Source organism: Pan troglodytes, chromosome 5 (genome assembly GCF_028858775.2).
Source record: "Pan troglodytes isolate AG18354 chromosome 5, NHGRI_mPanTro3-v2.0_pri, whole genome shotgun sequence".
Lineage (NCBI taxonomy): Eukaryota > Metazoa > Chordata > Mammalia > Primates > Hominidae > Pan > Pan troglodytes.
Window position 1 is genome coordinate 35,270,913 of NC_072403.2, and position 15,455 is coordinate 35,286,367.

General features: G+C 36.1%; 1 long non-coding RNA gene and 1 pseudogene across 1 annotated transcript in view; both read right to left on the reverse strand.

Moving 5' to 3' along the window:
* LOC129144231 (uncharacterized) overlaps positions 1-14,655 on the reverse strand; it is a 28,519-nt gene extending 13,864 nt beyond the window's left edge. The window contains exons 1-2 of the long non-coding RNA XR_008548456.1: positions 14,537-14,655; positions 14,248-14,323 (exon numbers count right to left, since the gene is read on the reverse strand). This is a non-coding gene — a long non-coding RNA (uncharacterized LOC129144231). The remainder of the gene's footprint in view (positions 1-14,247; positions 14,324-14,536) is intronic.
* Positions 9,862-11,297, reverse strand: LOC471936 (probable ATP-dependent RNA helicase DDX6; annotated as a pseudogene).
* Positions 14,656-15,455: the final 800 nt, after the last annotated feature.

Sequence of the window (15,455 nt, forward strand, 5' to 3'; positions counted from 1 at the left end):
GAAAGCAAGGCAAGTGACATAGTGCAGGAAACAAACTATTTTATATTGTAAAGTTTTCACTAATAGCACCACATGTAAAAATAAAGCTTAAATACAGTTAGCTAATTGAGTATCTGAGGAAAAACATTCCAAGCAGAGAAACCAATGCAAAGTCCAGAGATAGGAGCATTCTTAGAATGTATAATTAATAGCAAGGAAGCCAGTATATTTTTTTAAATTGTTCTTCACCGTTACTAAATTATATTCACTGTTTTTTCAAACCTATTGGCATAACGTTTCATAATTTATTCTTTTATCTTATCTTATTTTTGTGGTTACCTGAAGTTATGTTTCCTTTCAATCCCTAATATTATTAATTTGTGCATTATCAGGTATTATTCTTAAAAGATTTTGCCAGAAATTTGACATTTAATATCTTTCCCTCTATTGTTCTTAATTTCAATAACTCTTGCTCTTATCGTAACACTGTATCAGTTGTTGCACTTATTTTGAAATTTTTCCATTTGTATTTGTAATTTTTCACATTAGAGACTTAGCTAGTTAACATTTATTTTTTTCTTTTTTAATATAAGTATTTATGGCTAAAATTATCATTAAAATCAGTTTAGCATATTTGTCATAAATTTGGTGATGTTTATATGTGATGTGATTCTTGATACTTGATTCTATGCCATAGTTCTAGTTAATTATCATAGCTTTGTAAGTTTTGATATCCAGTGGTGTGAATTCTCCAACTTGGTTTTTCTTCATGTCATTGTGGCTTTTGGTTGCATGCATTTAGATATTAATAGAATCATTTTGTGAATTTCCATAAAGCCAAAAACCTACTTGCATTTTACTGAGAATCACAATGAATTTAAACATAAATTTGGGAAGAATTGACTTCTTAGCAATATTGAAATTTCCACTTTATAAAAATGTAATATTCCTTGATTTATTGTCTATTTAAAATTTTTTTAGTAATCGTTTGTAGTTTTCAATGTAGAGATTTTGCCAATATTTAATTAAATTTGTTCCTAAATATTGGGAGCCTTTTGATGCTACTAAAATTTTATGGCCTTTGTATTTTATTTAGTTTACTATTTAATTCTAATAGTTTAGGTATATTTCCTTTCCAAATCTTTATGCACCCAACCACATCATCTATTTTCAAATTTTATACCTTCTTTATCATTTTCCTGGCTCTATTGGGCTACTGAGCAGAAATATCGACAGTAGTCATTCTTATCTTATTTCTTAACCTATAGTGGAAATTTAAAGTATTTCATCAAGTATGATATATACTGTAGCTTTTATGTAGAGTCTTTTCTTCAGATCAAACATTCCCTTTTCATCTGAGTATGCTCAGTAATTCAGCGATTTTATCTTTAGTAAATGTTAAATTTTTTCAAATGTTTTGCTGTATCTATTGGAATGGTTAAAGTTATTTTTCGTCTGTGTGTTTGTCTGTGTGTGTGTGTGTGTGTGTGTATAATGTCTTCGTTTAATTTTGTTATCAAGTTGACACTGGCCTCATAAGACAAATTGGAAGTGTTTCTTCTTCCCTATTTCCTGGACAATTTTGTGTAATAAAATTTTATCTATCTATTTATTTATTTATTTATAAACATTTTATTTTGACATAATTTCAAGGTTACATAGAGATTATCAGAATAGAACAAATAATACTCATATATCCTTTACCCAGATTCACAAATTATTAACATTTTTGCCCTAGTTGCTTTATCATTTACTCTTTTAATAAACTTTTTTTAACCTTTTGAACAATGTGTATTTCCTAAGAACAGACATTCTCTTGCATAACTAGTAAAATGACCAATATAAAAAAATACCATTCATACAATAATATTATGTCATCCAGAGCCAATATTCAAATTTAATCCATTATCCAAATGATATCCTATATTGATTTTATTTCCTAGTCTAAAATTCAACTCAGGAATAAAAATTTCACTTAGTGGTCATGTCCTTTGAGGGTCTTTTAATCTGGATTAGCTCCTCAGTCTTTTCTCTTATAACGTTGGCAGCTTAGAGTTCCTGTTATTTTGTAGAATGTCACTCAGTTTGGATCTGTCTGATATTTCCTCTGATTAGATCTAGGTCATAAATGTCATATAGGAAAACAGACATGAGATTGTCTTCTCAGCACATTACGTTGGAAGGCACATGATGTTGATCTGTCCCATTACTGGTGATATTAGCTATAATCAGTTGGCTAAGATGGTTCTGCCAGGTTTCTCCATTATAAATTTACTATTTTCCCCTTAGTAACTTATAAGTAATTTGTGGAGAGGTACTTTGACAATACATAAATATTCTTTATTCCCCAAACTTTGACCTACTCATTTAAGTATTCACTGATAATTTTTGCTTAAATTTTTCCTTATAATTTTTATTATAATTGTAGCAAAATGGTGATTTTCTAAGTCTACCATCTCTTTCACATTTATTAGTTGATGTTCTACTTAAAGATATTAAATCCCCTGCTATTAAACAATTTTTTAAATTTATTTTTTATTTCAATAGGTTTTTGGGGAACAGACAGTGTTTGGTTACATGAATAAAGTCTTTAGTGGTGATTTTTGAGATTTTGGTAAACTCATCACCCAAGCAGTGTACACTGTACCCAATATGTAGTCTTTTATCCCTCACCCTGCTCGCACCCTTTCCCCTGAGTCCTCAAAATCCATTGTGGCATTCTTAGGCCTTTGCATCCTCATAGCTTAGCTCCCACTTATGAATGAGAACATGCGATGTTTGGTTTTCCATTCCTGAGTTACTGCACTTAGAATAATGGCCTCCAATTCCATCTTGGTTGCTGTGAATGCCATTATTTTGTTCCTTTTAATGGCTGAATAGTACTCCATGGTGTATATGTATACATTTCCCACATGTTCTTTATCCACTCATTGATTGATGGGCATTTGGACTGGTTACATATTTTTGCAGTTGCAAATTGTGCTGCTATAAACATGTGTGTGCAAGGAATCTTTTTCATATAATGACTTCTTTTCCTCTGGATAGATACCTAGTAGTGGGATTGCTGGATCAACTGGTAGTTCTACTTTTAGTTCTTTAAGGAATCTCCACATTGTTTTCCATAATGGTTGTACTAGTTTACATTCCCACCAACAGTGTAAAAGTGTTCTCTTTTCACCACATCCACGCCAACATCTATTATTTTTTGAATTTTTGATTATGGCCATTCTTGCAAAAGTAACGTGGTATCACACTGTGGTTTTGATTTATATTTCCCTGATCATTAGTGATGTTGAGCATTTTTCCATATGCTTGTCGGCCGTTTGTATATTTTCTTTTTAGAGTTGTCTATTCCTGTCCTTAGCCCAATTTTTGATATAATTCTTTGTTTTCTTCTTGCTGATTTGTTTGGGTTCTTCGTAGATTCTGGATATTAGTCCTTTGTCAGATGTATAGATTGTGAATATTTTCTCCCACTCTGTAAGTTGTCTGTTAACTCTGCTGATTATTTCATTTGCTGTGCAGAAGCTTTTTAGTCCTATCTATTTATCCTTGTTTTTGTTGCATTTGCTTTTGGGTTCTTGGTCATGAAATCGTTGCCTAAGCCAATATCTAGAAGGGTTTTTCTGATGTCATGAGTTTTTATGGTTTCAGGTTTTAGATTTAAGTATTTGACTCATTTTCAGTTGATTTTTGTATAAGGTGAGAGATGATGATCCAGTTTCATTCTCCTACATGTGGCTTGCCAATTTATCCCAGCACCATTTGTTGAACAGGGTGTCCTTTCCCCACTTCATGTTTTTCTTTGCTTTGTCAAAGATCAGTTGGCTGTAAGTATTTGGTTTTATTTTTGGGTTATTTATTCTGTTCCATTAGTCTATGTGCCTATTTTTAGACCAGTACTGTGCTGTTTTGGTGACTATGGCCTTACAGTATAGTTTGAAGTTGGATAATGTGATGCCTCCAGATTTGTTCTGTTTGCTGAGTCTTGCTTTGACTATGCAGGCTCTTTTTAGGTTCCATATCAATTTTAAAATTGTTTTTCTAATTCTGTGAAGAATGGTGGGGGTATTTTGATGGGAATTGCATTGAATTTGTAGATTGCTTTTGGCAGTATGGTCATTTTCAAAATATTGATTCTCCCCATCCATGAGCATAGGAATGTGTTTCCATTTGTTTGTCTTGTCTATGATTTCTTTGTAATAAAATTTTAAATAAAACATTAATGGACATAATATGTAGCACCATTAAGTGTCCATTTTTGAGTCACTCTGCTAAGCACTTTACAGAATTATTTATTCAATATGCTTATTTTACAGATGCAGAAAGATTAAGCAACTAAAGTCACCTCACAAAGGATAAATGGTAGCACTAGAATTAAACCCAAGCAATCTGACTGTAGTTGTTATGTACTTATATATGATACAGTATGCCTTCTATTATTAAGTATAAAAAATAACAAATGATAAATTCCTCATGTTGGCTAGACTGAGGGAGAACAATACTGGAAGCAATATAATATTTTACAATAATTTTAGAAAGGAATTTATCAATATTTAAATGCATACAGTTTTAGAAATAAACTTAAACTGAATAATCTTATATTCTTTAATTTTAAGGAAAAAACCAACTGCAGAAAATGCAATATTTATAAATACAATTATGCTATCACTTAGTTGTTATGTTATTCATAATTAAGAAAAAATATTAATAGAGCTATTTAACCTGTTTGTTGAATGTGATAATGATTACAGAAAACATTGACTAATGCTGCTTATAATAATGAAAAACTGGAAAAGTGACTGGTATACAATAGGCAATCAATAAATATTTGTTAAATAAATAAAGAAAATTTTTCTGCAAATTGTGAGTTGTTATCTGAGCAGAATGCTATGTAGCCTTTAAAAAAATAATGTATATCCACATAGCTTCAAAGGAATTTTTGTAACAATTATATTATTATTAAAAATACTAAAATGTGTATACAAGATGGTGAGACAACTCCAAAATATAAAACAACATTATGGACTTACCTTTATTTCTAAGTACTTACAAAGTTGTTGCAAAAGTTTTAATATACATATTAATGGATTTAGCTATCATATGAGATTTGCAGATATTGTTGCTAGATTTGTTTTTGAATATTTCTGTAGATATTTATGATTGTTAGAGATCATAATTTATGACCAAAATAGCTGTTCTAAATCTAATTTTGACACAAAGGCTCAAATTTGTAGCATAAAAAAATGTTAAGTACTGACTTCTAGTTTTCCAGGAGGTCTGGCATTAGAGATCCATTAATTTTTTAAAGGGTTAAATGTTCCTGTTTCTTTTTTGGAAATATGTGATTTAGAGTGCATTGATTCTCCAAGTTTGGCTCTTGGACTAGCAGCAGCAGTACCTGGGTGCTTGCTAGGCATTCAAATTCATGAGTGCCATTCCAGACCTACTGAATCAGAATTCATGAGTTTGAGGCTTAGACTTAGGTCCTTATGTTTTAACAAGATCTTCAGGCAACTCAAATGTCTGCTAAAATTTGAGAACCAATACTAAGGACGACAAAACCCCATAACTTACTAAACTATTTCCCTTCTATATGAAAATTTTAAGGGCTCCAAATTTCAGGTGTTAGAAGAGTACGAAATTGAAATATTTTTATCATATAGTCCAGACTTCCAGTATGAAAGACGTAAAATAAAAAAAATCCTGAATCTTCTAAGGAAACAATATGTTTAAAAGTATCTGAGAGTAGATATGAGAGTTTTTAAAAAAACTGTTTTTAAAGACGTAAAGTAGAGCTATGAGCTCACCAAAGTCCACTGAAGTTCGCCAAAGAGCTGAGTTACTTCAGCTCTCATGAGACCAGTAATTTTTGCTTGACGAAGGTATTTGGCAAGAAAATAATTCCACAATAACACATTTAAAGATACCCAGAACATTGAAAAAAATTCTCAAATTAAGATAATATAGCTTAATTCCCAAGAACTTATTTCATCTCTTTTGTTACTAATCTAGAAGGTCAGGAGTGTGGTAAAGGCAGTGTCTGATAAGGTTATGAGCTTCCAAAGAGTTTCTACATTTTTAGTGCAGACACTCTCCCTTTGGGGGCAAAGTACGGTTTCTCCCATCCCTATTAAAAAGAAAACAGTTTAAGTTATCAGAATGAGATATTTTGACTCTAACAATTTACACTCAAGCCTTTATGCTGAGTTGTCTTGTTCTAATCAAGCATGAAGGTGTCAAGCACAAAGCACGTGGCAAACGAAAGACACTCCCGCCTCATTCTGAAAACAAATACTGATAACCAACCCCACCCTCCTACCACTTCAGGCCAACCCATCTTATGATACTGGGACCAACTTGAAATAATTTAGAGGTATATTTAGGTTTCCCTCTCCCTTACTTCAGTAAAAGATCATTTTAGAATAACTTTATTCCTTTCCTAAGGGAAAGACAAAAAAGTTTCTCTCCCATCAGAACATACGGGGAGAGAAAACACACAGGCCCAGAGGTGGGAAGGTGTGTGACAGTCCATAACCCATTACACAGCGATGCAACCAAAGGCTAAACCATGAGTTGAATATAGTTTTAATATTAAAAATAGGAACTAGTTATCATCCAAATGAACCACTGGAAAAAAATTACCATTACTTTAAAAAATACATTCCAATATTGGAAATAATCTGAAAACACTTTCCAGTAGTAACAATCCTCCTTAATATGAGGGACAAAAAAAAGACCAGGCTTTGACCAAGTCCTTAGAGCATATTTCCATTTCATGATTTATATTCAAGAACCAAGCAACAAGCTGGACAGCTGCCTCTGTAACACTGTGTCCAATAGTGGTGTCCCAGATAGTTTAAGTGCCACTCGTCATTAGATGTTATACTTCAGCAATACTTCCAATTTTAAGTCTGTACTTTAAGAGGGACCCACAGGAACTCAGCACCAGGCAGAGCAGTGTAAGACTGGAAAAGAAGACTGAACTTTTGATTGGTCACTCACATGTTTTCTAGCGAGATATAGAATTACATTTACACTCTTTCCTTGCATTTCTTCTATATTAATGATCCCTCTTGCAGGAGGTGTAGGAGAAAGAGTGCTGCGTCAGTACAAGAACAAGACTTTTTGGTCAAAAGTTGATACCGTTTAAATTCCCTCTCCCAACGCTTCATGCAAAAAAAAAAAGGTTACTTCCTGAATTAAGGTTTGTATTTAGTAACCAACATTGACTGGACAGAACATACGTGACTTGGATTCCAAATAAATGAGCTTGCTCTTTTTTGGGTTTGTACTGTGCAGCTTTTGCTACAGTTGTTGAAGAGTTAGGGCTGTGTCTGATCAGGAGGCATCTGTAGGATTTTGATCTCCAAGGAATTGTGGGTGAGTCACATACACCTGGTGTATTACAGGTGGGCACCTGTAATCCCAGCTACTTGGGAGGCTGAGACAGGGAGAATCTCTTGAACCCGGGAGGCGGAGGTTGCCCTGAGCCAAGATCACGCCATTGCATTCCAGCCTGGGTGACACAGTGACACTCTGTCTTGGGAAAAAAAAATAGAAGTGGGCAGAGTCAAAAAAGCAACTTCAAATAATTAATCCCTTTGTCCATATGAGTTAAACACAAACGTACATATTTTAGGTTTTTAAAAATCAATGCAATATGGGAATCAATTTTTTAAAAATTATTTTTTGCTTTTTTTTCTCCTCTCAGATGCCTTCTGATTGACCTAGTACACTGGGTTAAAAGGGAATTCAAAAACATTAAAAAATAGTTCACTGGTTTTGATTCATCTCAGTCTTTTGGCCTGGAGATTAGGCCAAACATCAAGCATGTTGGGAGGGCAACAATTTAAAGCAACATTATTGACTGTAAAGCATTTGCCAGGAATTTACAGTACAAAATGACAGATAACAATTATTGTCATAACACAAGAGAATGGCAAGCAGCTTTGTGTGGTATGAAAGTTAAACAGCTCTCAGGGGTTGTCCATTCCTGCAAAAGTTTATGTATCAAGGTGGGCAGAAGGCAATACATTTACACACTACAGATGATCCATAGAAAATTAAGCTCCAGAACTGCTAACATCACCAAAGCTGGTATTGGCTAATACTATGAAATGCGAATCTGTGCTTTATGCATGTACTGCTCAACAATACTACCACTCAACAGAATCCCCACACTGCAAGGTAGATGCATGGTAGATTAATCTTTGCCCTCTTTTGGAGAGCTTGAAAAATTCCTTAAACTTTTAGAAAGGGTGAAGAAGCAAAATAAAAGAGCTTCTCAAAAAAAAATCTTGAATTATCAATTTTTGATGCTTCCTTGCTCTCTCTGGTAAGCCTCCTCCAGGGGTACTAGATGAGACAGTGTGGGAGCAAACAGGACATCCCAGATTTCTGTGTCCCTTTCCTAACCAAGGGTACCATAGAAACCTGCTCTCTACAGCAAGAGGCCAAAGTGCTTTCTAGAATTTAGTGCTGAGTAAACTGAGCCCCTTCATCTTTAGCTGCTCCCATAATCACTCTAATCCCCTTAATCCCATCAACCTTCATCATATATATGTATATATACATATACACTTATTTACAAGGTTGATAGAAGTATACACACTCAATTTTCAACGCAACACACTCTGCCACAAAAGAAATAGGGTCAAGGTTCTGACATGTCTACAAGTCAAGTGCCATATTGTTACTGGAGACGTATGTAAACCAGTCTTTAGTGTTTGCTGTAGAGCACAAAGGCTTGTCATATGGCTCCTCCAATGATAGACTGCTTTTCCTTTGGGAGCATTGATGTTTTATCTACTCAGACCAGAATAAATTTTTACTTGGAATTATTATTATTTTGAGACAGAGTCTTGCTCTGTTGCCCAGGCTGGAGTGCAATGGCATGATCTCAGTTCACTGCAATTTCCGCCTCCCAGGTTCAAGCAATTCTCTTGCCCCAGCCTCCCAAGTAGCTGGGATTACAGGCACCTGCCACCACGCCTGGCTAATTTTTTTGTATTTTTAGTAAAGACAGGGTTTCACTGTGTTGGTCAGGCTGGTCTCGAGATCCTGACCTCAGATAATCTATCTGCCTCGGCCTCCCAAAGTGCTGGGATTACAGGCGTGAGCCACCATGCCCTGTTGGGATTTTTTTTAATACATGTGTTTACAGTGTGGATGAACTGCAGCTGCATATCAACTCCTCCAATATAAAGAAAAAGAAAATGGTATTTAACTGACTAATAAGTTTCATCTACCAGCTCTGGGCTTCAGTATTGGGTAGAAAGAAAACAGAGAGACTTCACCCTAAAACCAAAATGAAAAGACAAAAATTTTTTAAAGAATAAAGGAAAGAAAGAGTACTACTGTTGATTCTTTGGTCTGTGTCTAAAAGATGATATTCTGAATATCTCAGAGCATACAGCACTTCACACAAATGAGTAATAAGCTCCTCAGGCTTAAAAAAAAATGGATGACTAGGGAGAAGTTGAAATGTCCTCGAGAGTCAGATGTTGGAGAATTTTGAAATAATAGACAAGCTTTTGTGTTCATTAAGATTCTTCTCTTTTTAGGGTTTCTCCCCTTCTTTCTTTTCCTTTCCTGTCCCCTTTCCCCAGAAAACATTTTTTTAAAACCAGCAGTTAGTGCAACTAATGTTCACTTAGCATACAGTGCAAACAGATGGAACAAAAAAAAAGGAATATTCCTTCTTTTCAGCTTTTTTCTCTTCACCAGTTAAAAAAGGAAAAAAAAAATTCTGAACTCTTTTAAGTCTTCATAGTTCTGAAATAAAAGATGAAAAACTCACAAAGAGAAGAGCACTCCTCTCTAAAAAATGGTATGTCATAGACCCAAACAAGGCTTCCACAGTTTGTCAAAGAGTGCTTATTAAGGCTTCTCATTTTCTACAGCCTTGCTGTGGAATTCTGCCACATGCAGGCTCTTGTCATTGTTACTTGGAATAGGTTTTATTTCTTTTCCCAGCTGCTCCTCAATACCTTTCAGGTTGAAGTGATCACCATATGTGATCAAGTTGATGGCTAAGCCAAAATGGCCAAAGCGACCTGGTCTTCCAATATGACGGAGATAGGTCTCTTCTAGCTTTGAAAAGTCAAAGTTTATTACCACATTCACAGCTTGTATATCAATACCTCAAGTAAACAGATCAGTGCAAATGAGAATAAGCCATTTCAGAAGTAATAAAATACACAATTTTGATGTTCCTGCCTCATTTTAGCATGAACGTAGAAACAAAAATAACCCAGTTGAGAAATTTTGGCTGGCCATTCAACTCGCTGAGAGCAGTTAAAGAAAATGATCATCTGGTTTAGCTGAAGCCTGGAGAAAAGTGTGGTGAGGCCGTGTACTTTTTGGTGCTCAGTTACATATGCATAGTACTGGGTTATGTCCTTCAGAGTTAGTTTTTCCATCAGGTTAGTCTCAGGGTTTCTGCAAATGGGAATTCATGAACTTCTGTATACTAAGAGGGAAAGTAGCAGAATATAGTAAAATCTGCCTGTCTTCAGGTAGCATGAGAATAATATCTTCCATTAACTGCAGAAAATCCTGGGACAGCAACTTATCTGCCTCATCCAATACTATCACCTGGACATGACTGACCTTTGCTACTCCTTTCTTAATAAGATTCAGGATTCTCCCAGGGGCAGCAATCACCATGTGCACTGTATCATCCAGCCTCAGTACGTCATCTCCTGAATTGGTTCCTCCTGTGGTCATCACCACTTTGACTCCTCCCATGTGTTTGCTGACCTGGATGCAAATTTGACTGACCTGTAGAGCAGGTCCTCCTGTGGGAACAATCACCATTGTTTGTATAGTGTCCTTCTTCAGGTCTAGCCTTTTAAGTAGGGGAATGTCATGGGCACTGCTCTTGCCTGTTCCATTTTTTGCTCTAGCTAAGATATCCCTACCAGATAAAGCAATGGGAATGCTCTCTTCTTGGAAAGGAGATGGCTTTTTCCATCCCATTTCAAAAATTCTCATCAGTAACTGCCGTTTCAAACAGTAATCTTCAAGTTAATTTCCTCTTGTGGAGGTCACATCCAACATTTTGATTCTTAGATCCTTTGGAAGGAGTTTTAAAGTCTTTTTCCAGTTATCACCAGGCTTAATAGTGGTGGTCATACTCTGCGCTTGTGGTTGAGTGCTATTATTGTGTTGGTGTTTTTCAGCTGGTTCGTCTGTTGCTGTGTCTGTGTGGCCTCTCCTCTAGGGCCACCACTGGGTTTCACGGGACCCCTCAGCTGACCATTTTGACTGGACAGACCCATTATAACAGCGTTCTCTGTTCTGGTTGTGCTCATGCTGTGTTAATTGCAAAGGTGTCTTTCAAACTTCAAAACGTTTGAAAGTCAGTAGAGAAACTGTAATAATAGTTTATTAGGCTGTCCAAAGTGAAGAGATAAATATAGGTCTTGCTCAATAATTAAGTTCTTTTATTATAATGCAGGCAAGCACCCGTAAGTCTCTGAATGGTAAGCAGCAGTAACTTGCTTTCTTGTACTGAATCAACTTTTAATTTTTAAAAGGCCCTCTTACCAGCTTCAATTATAGCTGAATTCACTCACTTCAATCACTGAGGCCACTCCTGTGCTGGACACTCTTAGTCCTTTATTGTTGACTGGAAACTCCCAAAATATTGCCACTCCTTCCTCTTTGGATACCTCAACCTGCACCTCCAGATATAATTTCTAAGATCAATTACTGAGACACACAAAGAAATGTGGTGAGATTTTACGTGGTTTAGAATAAAGTCCAAAGAGGCTGTTTGATATAGTGGTTTTTCCTACTTCTTTCTAGAACTCACAGATGAAAAAGAAAAATGCAGAAATATGAGACTCATTACCAAGTGACTCATCAACACTCATATACTGATGTGTATTTTGTTTTGTTTGTTTAAAGACAGTCTTGCTATGTTGCCCAGGCTGGAGTGCCATGGTGATTCACAGGTGTGATCATGGTTCACTATAGCCTCAAGCTCCTGGGCTCATCCTCCCACCTCAGCATACTGAGGAGCTAGGACTGCTGGCATGTGCCATCATACCCAGTTAAATTATATGTATTTTAATTAGGGTAGAACCCTTAGTTATTTCCAAAGCTATTTCTTATACTGTATTTAAAACTTAAACTTAATTCTAAAGAAAAGATAATGAATAAATGAATCCCCTTTTTTTGTTGAGATGGAGTCTCACTCTGTCACCAGCCTAGAGTGCAGTGGTGCAATCTCAGCTCACTGCAACCTCTGCCTCCCGGGTTCAAGTGATTCTCCTGCCTCAGCCTCCCGAGTAGCTGGGACTACAGGACCACGCACCACCACGCCCAGCTAATTTTTGAATTTTTAGTAGAGATATATTTCACCATGTTGGCCAGGATGGTCTCTATCTCCTGACCTTGTGATCTGTCTGCCTCAGCCTCCCAAAGTGCTGGGATTACAGGCGTGAGCCACCGCACCCAGCCATAACTTATTTTTAATATCTCTTGACTGCAGCTGCTACCACAATTTGCATCTTCAAAATGGTTATGGAGGTTCAAGATGGCTGACTGGAAGCAGCTAGAGTATGCTACTCTCAAAGAGAGGAAAGAAAGTGGCAAGTAAATAGTAGCTCTTCAGGTGAATTCTCTAAGAGAGCATGTCAAGATTCACCAAGGAAGTGAGGGGGCTCACGAAGACCTCAGCACATTTTATCAGGAGCTTCTCCTAGCCACACCCATCAGGGCTGGTGCCTGCACCTGTCATTGAGATATTCGTGGGAAAGCCATGTTTCCAGCTCTGCCCAGGTATATCCCACCACCCTCACAAATTAGGAAGCTCAGAACACTGGACACCCACCCCACTGTCCAGTCCTTCACCTGAAACAACAGAGAGCACCTCACAGTAAATAAAGGTCAGCTCCCCTCCCACCTACTTGTGTGGCAGCTGACTCTTACCTGCAAATGCCATATCCTGAGTTATAGGTCAAACCACACAGCCCAACACAAAACCTGCTGACAGAAGTGCATAGGACTATAGAAACAACCCCAAAGACCCTACCTAGTACAACACTCTCCAGATGAGAAGGAACCAGCACAAGAATTCTGCCACCATTAAAAATCTGAATGGATTGACATCATCAAAGGCTGACTCTAGGTTTCCAGCAATGGTTCTTAACCAAAATGGAGGCAGGAGGATGACAGAGGAGGAATTCAAAGTATGGATTACAGGGAAACTCAATGAGATCCAAAATAAGGTTAAAAATCAGTACAAAGAAACCTGTAAAGCAATCCAGGAAATAAAAGAAGATGCAAACATCTTAAAAAGAAATCATTCAGAGCAATGAAAACTATAAAACTCACTTAGGGAATTTCAAAATACAATTGAATGCTTTCCCAATAGACTAGACCAAACAGAAGAAAGAATTTCAGAGTTTGAAGTCTGGTCTTTCAAACTTACCCAGTCAGACAAAAACAAAGAAAAAAGAAATTTAAAAATTCTTAAAATTCTTGGCACAAAGTCTCCAAGACACATGGGTTGTGTAAAATGGCAAAACCTATGAATGACTGGCATTAATGAGAGAGAAAAAGAAAAAGTAAAAAACATGGAAAACATATTTGAGGGAATAATTTGAGAAATTTTCCTTTATCTTGCTAGGGAAGTAGACATACAGATATAATAAATCCAGAGAAGACCTGCCAGATCCTATATAAAATGAACATCACCAAGGTATATAGTGACCAGAATGCCCAAGGTCAATGCTAAAGAAAAAACTTTAAAGGCAGCTAGAAAAAAAGGTTAGATCCCATACGAAGGGAATCCCATCAGGCTAACAGCAAACAGAGGAAACATTATAAACTTATTGGGGACCTTCTCAGCAGAAATCTTATGGGGGACTTACATTCAGCATTTTTTAAGGAAGAGACTCCAGCCAAGAATTTCATACACCACCAAACCAAGCTTCATAAGTTAACAAGAACTAAAATATTTTTCAGATAAGCAATAGCTAAGGGAAGTCATTACCACTAAACCAGCCTTACAAGAGATCCATAATGGATTTCTAAACATGGAAAGAATAATAACTGCTACTACAAAAACACACTTAACTACATAGTCCACAGACCCTATATGGCAACCACACAGTAGAAACTACAAAGCAACCAGCTAACAACTTTATGATATGATCAAAATCTCACATATTAATATTAACCTTGAATGTGAATGGTCTTAACACACTACTTCAAAGGCACAGAGTGGCAAGTTGGATAAAAAACAAGACTCACCCATCTGCTGTCTTCAAGAGACCCATCTTACACGTGATGACACTGATAGACTCAAGGTAAAGGGTAGGAGAAAGATCTATCACCCAAACAGAAGACAAAAAAGAGCAGGGGTTACAATTATTATTTCAGATAAAATAGACTTTAAAACAACAGCAGTCAAAAAAGGATAAAGAAGGGCTCTATGCAATGATAAAGGGTTTGATCCAACCACATGGCTTAACTATCCTGAATATATATGCAACTAAAATTGGAGCACCTAGATTCATAAAACAAGTACTGCTAGACCTACAAAAATACTTAGCCACACCATGAGAGTGGGTGACTTCAACATCCCACTGACAGAGTTAGATCATCGAGGCAGAAAACTAACAAAGAAATCCTGGAGTTAAATTCGACACTTGACCAATCAGACATAATAGACATCTACAGAACACTCCACCCAGCAACCACAGGATATACATTCTTCTCATTTGCATATGGAACATATGCTAAGATTGACCACATGCTTGGACATCAGGCAAGTCTCAATAAAGTTAAAAAATTCAAAATCATACAAACTATACTTTTGGGCCATGGTGGAATAAAAATACAAATCAATACCGGTAAGTTCTCTCAAAACCACAAAATTACATGGAAATTAAATAACTTTATTCTGAGTAACTTTTGGGTAAACAATAAAATTAAGGCAAAAATTTAGAAAATTATTTAAAATAAAAACAGACAAAATATTTTATTTTTTTATTTTTACTTTTTTATATACACATTTTTATTGTACTTTAAGTTCTAGGGTACATGTGCACAACATGCAAGTTTGCTACATATGTATACATGTGCCATGTTGGTGTGCTGCACCCATTAACTCGTCATTTACATTAGGTATATCTCCTAATGCTATCCCTGCCTCCTCCGCCCACCCCATGACAGGCCCCGGTGTGTGATGTTCCCCTTGCTGTGTCCAGGTGTTCTCATTGTTCAATTCCCACCTATGAGTGAGAACATGTGGTGTTTGGTTTTTTTGTCCTTGCAATAGTTTGCTGAGAATGATGGTTTCCAGCTTCATCCATGTCCCTACAAAGGACATGAACTCATCATTTTTTATGGCTGCATAGTATTCCTTGGTATATATATGCCACATTTTCTTAATCCAGTCTATCATTGATGGACATTTGGGTTGGTTCCAAGTCTTTGCTATTGTGAGTAGTGCTGCT